The sequence below is a fragment of the Sceloporus occidentalis genome, unplaced genomic scaffold, assembly GCF_023333645.1.
Source record: "Sceloporus occidentalis isolate IW3139 unplaced genomic scaffold, rSceOcc1.0.p SCAF_29, whole genome shotgun sequence".
Classification (NCBI taxonomy): Eukaryota; Metazoa; Chordata; class Lepidosauria; order Squamata; family Phrynosomatidae; genus Sceloporus; species Sceloporus occidentalis.
Window position 1 is genome coordinate 224837 of NW_028317009.1, and position 11661 is coordinate 236497.

Sequence of the window (11661 nt, forward strand, 5' to 3'; positions counted from 1 at the left end):
AGAAAACATTTCATGACCTCATCTGTCTCTTCTTCAGACTGAATGCAATTGATCATTAAGGAATCATCATCACTACTGTTGAATTCAACAATAAACTTTGATTATGCGTTCAGTGCATTAAATGTGTGTGTGTGTGTGGGGGGGGGATCATTGGGGGAGATATTTAGGGACCTCCGTGTCAAAATGAGAGAATCCCAATATTAGTGGTCTCAAAGAATTATCTAATTTAAGTCAAACGGCTAGCATTTGTAGGGATCTGAAAAAAGTATGAGTTATGCTGTTATATTCTTTAAAATTTCCTCATCCTTGATTTCTACATGTGGCACATCTGTGTCCTCCAGCCTAAGCTCGGGTTCCCCAGGGCCAGTGTGGCCCCTCCAATAACATACAGGGCAGATGATGTAGAAGGTAAATGTAGCCTCAGACTGCTCTTTTTATGTGATTTAAGCTTTCTAATCGCAATGTAATTAAAGAGTTTTAGCAAGAAAGCTGCTAAAGCCAATCCTCAACCACTTCTAGTCCTGTATCATGCAGCAGAAGAGGAAGGAGGATGGGGTAATTCAACGTATTTCTGTACCTTTTTTTTTTTTTTTGTCTGAGAACCTTAAATTAGCCAACCCACAGTTCATGGGAGAAATATATATATTTTATATATTGTTCAATGCTCACGATCCTCATAGGATAAAGACTTAGCGAAAGCAGAGTATATCTAACTCTTTTAGTAGCAGCAAGTTCTAGTCTGGTAGCCAAGACAGGCACGTAAGTAATGTAAAAACGCGAAGATTAAACGCAGCAGTCTGCTGAGACATTAACCACCAATCCAGCCATAGATTTCCTAATCCAGAGTAGCCGTAATTACATTCTGATCCCAACAAGAAACATATTTACAGATCCTTCTTTTAACTTTAATCTGTTTAGTATTTCAGATAATCGTGCGGTACGTGCACAATTAAAATGAAAACTGGACGTTAAATAAAACATTACAAATCCCTGAATGCTGAGATTGAAACCTAAGGTAACGTGTTCAAGGACGTTGGACAAACCAGTTTTACAGTAAGGGTAAAACTTGACTAAATTGTCTAACATTTATTTTTTTACAACATGGGATTAATAGTAGAAGGTCAGTGTGACCTCAAAGAAGCTGCATAGAAGAAAGAGATGGTATTCAGGACTTTTAATGTTTACACTCGGAGGGGTCATACAGACAGTCAACAACTCAACCAATAGATCCTATAGTCTCACCATTTGCAGGATCTAATGGGCACTGGTCAGGGGTTAAGAGGGTGAAGCCTTTCAACCTCTGTCTGAGCTTCTAAACAAAAGGGGGCACCATTCCTATTGTTCATATAGCAGTATAGTATCGGAGCACCCATTCTTACTTTCTCCATTAAATTAGTTATCGCCTTGAATTAGATTAATGTACCTTTCTTTGTCGAACCGGCTTCTTTTTGGCAGCCTTTGTAAGGGTCAGGAGTAGATTTCAGTGCAGGGAACTTAGTTCTGCTACCTTTTTCTCAGATCTTAACTTTCCAGCTATAAAATATGTTTTAAAGGCATTCCACATTTTTGCTAAACAAATAGCTTTGCAGTCATTAGTTTAACTTAATCCTTTTTATTAGACCAACACAGAAAAATATGTAAAGTTAAGAGCTTCTATAACTTTTTTTTCCTTCCGTATTAAACTGAAAGCACAAATTATATACAGCATTAATAAATAAATATAGGCATGCCAAAAATGAAACATAGGTAGTACCCCTATAGGTTTTATATATATATATATTATATATTATGGTGGCTGTGATATTTTTACATATGAGAGGGTAACTAGGGAAGAGGGATTGTATTTTTAACCCCAGCTCTGTTTCCAAGGCCTCCTAAGTGAGAATTTGAGGTCCAAGTACACAATGGCCCCATATTCACTATGGCATCATCTCTTCCTCTTACATATTAAGTCATGGTAATTACAACATTCTCTGCGATGAAACAGATAATTTCTAAACATGGTTATAAAGAGTTAAGGCAAGTTTTAATCTCAGGCTCAATCATTTGTCCCCACAAGGTCAGTCTTTACATGTTTTTACATACTTTTTATTTCAAAGATATTAGCTGCTTATCATTAACAGATTCGTACTAATGGGCTCTTCGGTTGAAATCTTTGCTTCTGTCCTTGTCTTGTTAACACATTTCTGACCTGGCGGTACTGAACGTTTCATCATTGCTCATCAAAATAGACATATTTTTATATCTGACCTCAAACGTACAGATCTTTCTGCTTGCCATATGGGCTTGTTTTTTGTTTTTTTTTTGCTCCCTGAAGCCAACATTATAGAGTCTAAGCTGTGCTTAACCAGCCTATCCAAAATCTAAAGGGCCCTATATGATGCATAATTCAAGGGGTAGGTAGACTTTGATTTAACTATGCATTATTGATAACACCCTTGTCACACCTACCTTTCATGGAGAGTTGCTAAAAGTTTGAAAATATTGTATTTCTCTAGGAGAAATATAGAAATCTGCTTAATTGTGCACTTTTACTTGACAATTAAAGATTTAAACTGCTGCTGAAGCTCTTGTAGAGCAGAACTATCCATCATCACTGGTACCTGAAGACACGATATTTACTTGTCACTGACAACTTGATATTCCAAGAGGTTCCGCAAAGGCGTCCGGTTACAAAGTTTGGACCCTAATGTTGAGCAAACCATCAAAACCATTTGGTCACCAAACTGCCCCCATAGCAGAAGTTAATCTTGCTAAAGGGTTTTACACATAGCTGTAGATATAAACACAATTTGATTGGGGAAAAAGAATGTTTTGAACAAACCAAAAGCCACATTTTTAAATCTGCTCTTCAGAAGAAATACCATTTGTTTCTGTCACTTTGAAGATATATTTGTTGCACATACACAAAAGAAATGCTAATATATATATATCAGAATCAATGGTAACTTGCTTGTTAAGCGAGAGATTAAATTTGTTACTTGGAAATAATGATGCATATCCTTACTTTTAATGGTAGCCAAATGCTGATCCTGACAGCTCCCCCTCAACGAAAAAATTGCATTTAATTGGCTTTCAGTGAATGTCAGAATCGGAGACAGATTTTGTAGCAGCGCTGGCATGTTATCTGTAAAAATAAACAGGAGGGATAATGAGTGAGAAGCATGCCTACAGAAACTCTCCTGAAGGAAGACAATTCCTTGCCCGCTTGTACAGGGCTTGGGAGGTGGTCAACGCCTTACAAACATTTTAACAGAGCAAACAAGTCAACTTCTTCCGCTCTGTGTTTATTCATTAATAAAACAAATCATTAATGAATTGCAGTGAAATGAAGAATTTAAATATACACATCAGCCCCAATGGGGGATCCGTTGCTAAAATTAAAGGATAGTCATTTGTGCCCAATGGATTTTGCCCATGGCAGTGATGCTCTTGAAAGGTCAACAGGCAGCGTAGAGAATGAATTGTTAGGAAAGAGTGATAAATGGATCAAAAGGTGAAATAAAAAGAGGGAAAGATAAAACATATATAATTATGGCTTTGTCACCATCCACGGCCCTCTTAGGAGACACCCATTCTACTTATCACTTAAACCACTACAAAGGAACGGTGGTGAAAGCACAATGTTATTCATGCTGCATGGGCAACACAATGCATATGGATGCACAGCACACTCTCTGGCACGGAAAGGTTTAAAAGAATGTTTTTTTAATAGAATGCGCTGTAAGTTATCTCCCAGAGCAGCTAATGAATCAATTTGTCTATCACAGTCATTCAGGGAGCAGCTGTACTATTCAACTGGAGTCATAGAAATAGTTTCATTATATTATTCAGCCTGACAAGCAAATACCACGTCCTATATGGTGGGGAAAGAACAAAAATCATGGTAGAAAAATTACAACAAAATAAATAAATAAATAAATAAAGGAAAAGAAGGCACAAAACAGATCGTGGTGTAGTTCTTAAAACATGTGGATCTATGCCAAGCCTGATCAATTTATTAATGTGTTTTATGGTCTTCTGAGGTTAGCACCGATTACTTTAGAGATTAAAAGGGACATAAATAAATGGAAGGGTGTACATGTAACATACATTCCTCCCCTCATCTATATCCTACCTATTCACATACTTCCCCTACAGATGTAGACTGTAAGCTCGTTTGAGCAGGGCCCTCCTTACCTGCTGTTTCTGTAAGTCAAATTGTTATGTTATATACTACAATACTACATGTCCTGTCCATTGTACACGGCTACCGAATATGATGGCGCTATATAAAACAATAAATAATAATAATGTATATACTGAGGTGTTTATATATGGTACCCCAAGCTCCTCTTGCTTCAAAAACATAATTGAATAGCATTTAACAAAAATGTCCGCTGTCATTCCATGAGTTAGGACTTTTCAGAGACCACGCATTGCAACAGAAGGCATAGATAATGCAAAAAAGCGTATAGGTATGAGTCACACAGGGTTAAATACATTAAATGCCACAACCTGTATGTATATATATATATATATATATATATATATATATATATAGACTGCTATTATAAGCAGACAGACTGCAACAGTATCAATCAGAGAATCTCACTCCACTAAATAAGTTCCAGAAAGTAAGCAGCTCTACACACATGGCAGGCATTGCTTCCCTTGGAGTTACCATTCAGTATCTGTTTTTGTTTGTTAATATGATAATATTTAGCTTGTTATTAACTAGAAAGATACTTTTAGTTGCTGTTAGAGGCGCACCAATTACACACTGAGGCATGTGTGTCCATATTTGTTATGGCTTTGTTTCCAACACGAATGCCAAATTACTAATTCATTCCAGGCTGTACTCCTAATCGATGCATTTCCGGTTGTACACTGCGATGATACTTATGGCAAACTGCGAGGGCCAACTTTTCCACAGGGCAAAAAGGGACAGTGGCCCGTGGCCCCATGTACTTAAAGGGCCAGTCACCCAGATCAAAAGCACTTGCGAGCTTCAATATCAGTGATCCCCAAAGCCCACCCTGATGAACCCTATTAGCATTAGAGAAGGTCCTGACGTTCGATTACTTATACACGGGCATGTTTATCTGTACACCAACAATATTACGCAACAGCAGGAAAAACAACGAACAACTACATATTACACATAAGTCATATGATGTAATTCAATCATACTTGAACATGTCTAAATTCCACTTTTATGCAATAGATTTTATAGTAGTCAGGTTATCAGGAAAGTTCACTAAACCCTTACATTTACTCCCTGCCTACCTTCTCAACTATTTACTGCCCTTACCCTTACAACACTGCTAATGCCAAATAACCACCATGCCGAGAATGGCACACTGGAGATGGACGAGGCTCCTGAATGCCTCCTGAATTGACCTTATCTTACTGAGAGGGCGGTAGATAAATGGAACAGCCACCCAGCAGAAGTGGTAGTGGCTAATACAGCAAGGGAATTTAAACATGCATGAAACAGACATATGGCTCCTGAATCTAAGATGGGACCAAGGACTGATTAAGGTTTGAGTCTTTACCTAAGGTTCAAAGGGGCAGACTAGACGGGCTGAATGGGTCTACTGTCAAGTTCTATGAGTCTCTTTTTGATGATCCATCATGTTCCATATATCTATTTTTTTTATTATGTACACAAATCTTGAATTTAGTTTCATTTTAAAGCTCTTCTATTCTATTGTATTTCATGGTTAAAGCAGAATAAGATCCATGGTTTGTGGCTACGAATAGTGACAAAGCCGCACAAGTAAACAGAACAATCTGGGTGTGTGCGGAAACATTAACTATTAACTATTCCCACGAGCCGGAAATAATAATATTATTCACAGTAAGTGTATAAAGGCTGTTATTTATACAGGGAGCCAAGCTCGTCTTGGAAGAGAAACCCATTGGGTTGGTCATTAATGTTGAAATAGTGCAGTTCAACACATGGCAGCACTTTACCTGTGCTGGCCTGTAATATCTCATTGTACAGCTCTGCGGAATATGATGGCGCTATATAAATCACATAAAAATGTGTCCTGGGAAACACGGCCAATGTGCTCCGTAATGCAAGCTCCTGATGCTCTGAAGGTGCCGGGTGGATTCCGGACAAATAAAGCAAGGCTCTATGGTCTAGACGCAGGTAACTGAGTTCATATAAGATGTGGCCACCCAAAGGCTTTCTATACAAGCCACGTTCCTCGTCAAAGGAATCTTTTAAACGTAATCCAAAAGGCTATAAAAAAAAGCAAATATGCTTTAAAAGCAAGTATGTTCTAATGCTCTTATCATATATATATATATATATATATCAATCAGTTTAATAGCCTTACTTATAACTGGTATAGGAGATGGTTTGCTCAGCCGATGCTCCAGAATCTGTATCTCTGGTCATTGATCTACACACTATAAGTGACAGAAATGCATTATATTATAATCTTCCATGCCACTGTCAGATCTCCCTCGACACATTTTCTAATGTAAAATAAAGCCTGCCATTAAAAAAAATCTATATGTCTTAAATCCTTTGAGTCATCCTGATATATTACATATAATAATGTGCACACTTTGCGATAGATTTGCTATAAATGGCTCCTCGTCTCGTGCTACGTGCAAAACATATCCCCTTTTTCATTGGCTTCTCATTAACCCATTCATGACAAGGGTATTGCCCACCCTAAGGGTAATAGATTTTTTTGCTATTTTATCCCTATGTTAAATTAGATTATATATTTTTTTTTTATACGCAGGGCAGATAGGGCAGCCGTGACCAGCAGCATGTCCATGGAGGTCTCATGAGGCTCCTGGAAAATGTTCACACAAGCCAGGGCTGGAGATGGCTCTTGGCTAGTATCTGAGACATGAGGGAGCTGATGGATCCCCTATGTATTTACATGCAAAAATATGTAGGGTACAACATGACACGCAGCTATTACTTATGTTAAAGGGCACATAATAGCCACAGTGACCTTAAAATGTACTATCCAGACACACATATTTTGTTTATGCTTTTATGCTATTGTGTAATTACTTATTGTTGTGTTACCTGTTTATTATTATGCTATTGTTTGTGTATATCAACATGTTGTGATATTTTTATTACTATGTAACTATTTATTTTAACCCCGGCACCCATCAGAGTTTAATACCCAAAATATATCATGATTCAGTCAGTTCGGTGGCATCTATGAGTAGAATTCCGTGCGTATGATTATTAAATACAAAATGTATAGGTTAAAATTTACCCTGTACAAAGCAGGGGGTTTTACCTCAGACATGGCAGTTATATGTGGTGGTGACCTAGTGAACTCGTAATAAACCAGGTATTCACTGAGTAAACCCGAGGAGAGAAAAAAAAAAGGCGGGAATTCATCTGATTGGCTGCTCTGTGTGGCACCAATTGCAATTAGTCTCACCTGTATAATTCCAGTCAGGTTTACACTCATGTATACTAAATCAAATTAAATATAAAAAGTGTTCTGGTCGATTTCAATGCGCGGGGACATTTTATAGGTTTCTATGGTGATAGGACTACTTCTTACTCTTTAATCCAGAATAAAACCCTTTAAATACATAATCCTTTATGAGCTATATTTACAAATTATAAAGCATATAGTTATAAATGTGGAGCGATTACCATAGCAACTGACGGAACATTCCTGCCCATATGTCCCTTTTTTGCTCTTAAATATGGCCCTCTTTTACAGTTTTGGTTGATATATTAGAAGTATTGGACTCGTATTTCTGTATTTTGATATATATATAAAGCAGAATTATTCTCTAACTACCTAATATTCACCGGTTTCCAGACATATTAGGGACTTGAGCCATGGCTCTGGGGCATAAAAGCTGCTCTGGGCATCTTTTACATGTAAATATATTTATGTAGCGATTAAACTTGCAGGATGGCTGACCCAACTGGAGAACAAATATGGCGGCGCTATAGTTTAAAGGAAAACCCTAATATCTAGAGGCAGAGGGGGGATATACGGGCTTTTGTGTATAGGCCTAAAACCTGATCTCACTTTTTCCACACACATACACAAAGCTTGAAAGGTAACGGTTTATTTTAAGACTTTTAGGATACCTGTGAGGCGATAACTAGTTGCGCTTTCTTATCATATAGAACCAGGCTGGAAGGTCAACAAAGAGTTACTTTTGAGGTACTTTTTGCTTTGTTTGCAAATAAACACTTTTGTGATGTAACATTTTTTGCAGAAACTCTTCCAGTCCTGACTAAACCTGCTTCTTCATGCAGGATATCCAAAAGGTAGTAATGCCGATTTTCTCTATTCCACCTATGTGGGATGTTAAAAGGGGTTAAATGTGCGGTCCTCAATACATTTCTAATTAAAGGAGATAATATAATGTCCCCGGCAGCCTTACCAAAAAAGGACGCATATTAAAGTTTTTTATGAGCACTTAAAAAAAGGTATTTTTGTTTAAGTAAATAAGGTACTTGGCCAATGGTAGAAAGCACTCATTTTTAAATCCATGGGGGCGCTTTCTGTGCATGCGCACAAATCTGCCCCTTCCAGTGGGGGTAAAGGGGCAAAATGCATAAGGAGTGATCCTGTAGAATCCCCTCGTGCATTCACAAGGGGGGCACCATGGTAATTTAAAGGCCCCTCTCGGCTATCATATGCTGTAAAATGCACATGACGTCTGAAGCGTCCCTTTAACTTATTGAAATCAATGGGGGCGCAATGGGGTATCTGCCTAATAAGAACAAGAACTTTCATCTCTATCTAATCAACGAATCCCTCTCGTCTTGTAGCATCTCGTTTGCAGTGACTGACACTTTGGGACATGTAGAAAATACTATGATATGATCATCATAAATAAGCAGACATTTACTAGATTTTTTTTTTATATAAAAATCAAGCAATTTCCTAGAAGATGTTACAGGAAGAACTCTAAGGCCGTTCATCTTGTTATTTGACTTTCATGGTATTTTTCAGCCCACAGCAAACAGATGGGATGGTTATTCTGCCACAAACTGGAACTAGATGCAGGAACTGGAAGCCAACACTGATTTATAATAATTTAATGCAATTACCCATTTGGAGTTTGAAAGAAATCATTTGATAAACAGAACAAATGGGTCAGCGAGTATTTAATAAATACAAATCTAGATGCCTGGGAATTTTACAGCAAACAATGTGGGCACCCCAACCGCTCCCATCGCCACCAGCATCTTCCAGACCTATAACAGTTCATATACCTCCCAAATATCCCTGAAAAGAAGAGATAGTATGTGTTAGTATGTGTGACCATGGATGTGTAAGTGTGTGTGTTAGTTAGTTAGTATGTGCGTGTGTGTTGGCGTGAGTGTAAGTCCGTGTGCCAGTGAATATGTGCGTTACTGGGGAAGAGGCAAGGAAAATATGGGGGGATGCCAAGTATAATAATGAATTAGAGGAGAGACAGAGAGAAAAGAGAGAGATGATGACATGGAGGAGAGATGTAGTCAAAGAGATAAACAGAAAGAAGACAGATTAAGATAAAGTAGAGGTGAGAAACAAGGAAAAGGGGGAGAGATAATAAGAAGGAAGAGGGATAATGAGAAGTGGGGGGATAGGGAGATAAAGGAGAGATAACGTGAAATAGGAGGAGAGATAAAGAGAAGAGATTAGATAAATAAAAAGAGGAGATATCATGAGAAAGGGAGGATCAAAGAAAAGGGGAAGAGATAAAAGAGAAATTAAGAGGTAAGGAGAAAAGTGAGAGAGAAAGAGGAGCAGGGATAAAGAGAGAGGAAAAAGAGAGAAAGAGGATGACCGGTTAAGAGAACAAAGAGATAAAAAGAAAGTAAATAGATAATCAGAAAGTGAATAGATATAAAGGAGAGATAATGAGAAGAGGGATCAAAGAGAATGGGGAGAGATTAAGAGAAAAATGAGGAGAGATAAAAGGCAAAGGGAGAGCTGAGATAAAGAGAAGTACAAGTGATAATGGAGAATGGGAGAATCAAAGAGAAGATGAGATATAAAAAGAAAGAGGCCAAAATCAAGAAATAAGATAGGAGAGATCTGTTTCATATAAAGAAAACATCTGCTTTTCAGAGCAGGGATGCCCAATTCCAGAACTTGTGGGTTGCTGCACATAGGCCATGATTTCTTTGTACCCTGATCAGCTATATATAATGATTGTCTGCTGTTAGCACACCTTCCCATTAGACCACTAAAATGCTACCGAACCACATCTAAAGTGAATTCATGTTACTACCACAACCCATATGGAAACACCACTGGTGGAGCCAACCTTGGAGAAAGAGTTGTTGGGCTTTTAATGGCTTTATTAATTATAATAAAGCCATTTGTTTAATATATACATACTTATTGACCTGATCCTTTTTATTTTTGTAAATATTTATAGTTTGCATGTTGCTATTATTTACCAATAAAGTAAGGTTACTTATAGTGGACATAATTGGTATTTTTTCTGCCTTTAGAATAAATTACAGGTAAGAAATACCTGGTCAGCTGTGCCAATTACTGGCAGAACAGACCATAGAGATGTATCATAGAGTTGTCCATCCCTGCTCTCTATGGTGCTTGTTGATAGACACAGTCCTACACCAAGACCTCCAACTCTCTAGTACAGGGCAGGATTCGGAAAATGGTTTTATCTTTTTAACACCCAAGGATAACAGAAAATGGTAAGTGTATATTAAATGACAGGGGCATTATTTATCAAAAAAAACCCAGGCAATGACATCAATCATCCTATAAAATGAGCTTTCATCTCATTAAGCCATTTCACTGCTACAAAGAACTGTAAAAAGCAAGGAACGCATTAAGGATGACACAGTCTATTAACTATTTAATGGCACGATTGTTGAATATTAGTAGCATAATGCATAAGGCAATCTCAAACCCAGAACCAATAAGAGATGAAATATCAGGAAGTATCCCTGGAAATCTGTGCGACTTGGCAGGTATGTATTAAAAGGATGCAGGCTACAGCACTATTCTTCCAAAATACACGGATAACAGTGAAATTATAGCTATTTTCCTCAAATTACAGATCACGTGTGTCATGCATACCTGCCAAATGCCCTGAATGCCAATGAACAGTCCCTGCAATGCAGGGCGGGTGTATAATCTACTTTATGAGGTTATTGGTATTGGTCGAGGCACCTCCAAGCCATTTTACAGGTGGCCTCATCTGTCACTTCAAACTACCTATGTTAGGAATTTGGGGCGAGGCCAAGCCATTTCAGTAACATAAATGTATTTATTTCCAGTTGAAAGAAATATTGTTGTGACTTGTGTTGATACAAGTGTGTGTGCGGCTACAGTTTATTAACACATCCCTTAGAGTTTTAGTGCTATGGAGCACACCTGATGTTCTGAGGACTTTACAAAGAGGAGGAAACCTAGATTCTGGAATTTAGAACCCTGTAAATGATTTGGCGATGACAGTGTCAGGACTGCCACCATTCATTGATTGGTAGATAAAAACTGCGGACATGAAGAAAGCTTCAAGGTCTCTTCATCGGATAGATGTATCTTCAGTAGCCGCTGGTTCACTGATGATGCTGAGGTCTACAGCCGTGTCTCCTGAGCTCAGATACCTCTATCATACATGTATTATATTCTCAGAGGGATGACTAATGCGGGATCTATGGTGGGTCCTGAGGGGTCTCTGAAATGAGATCAC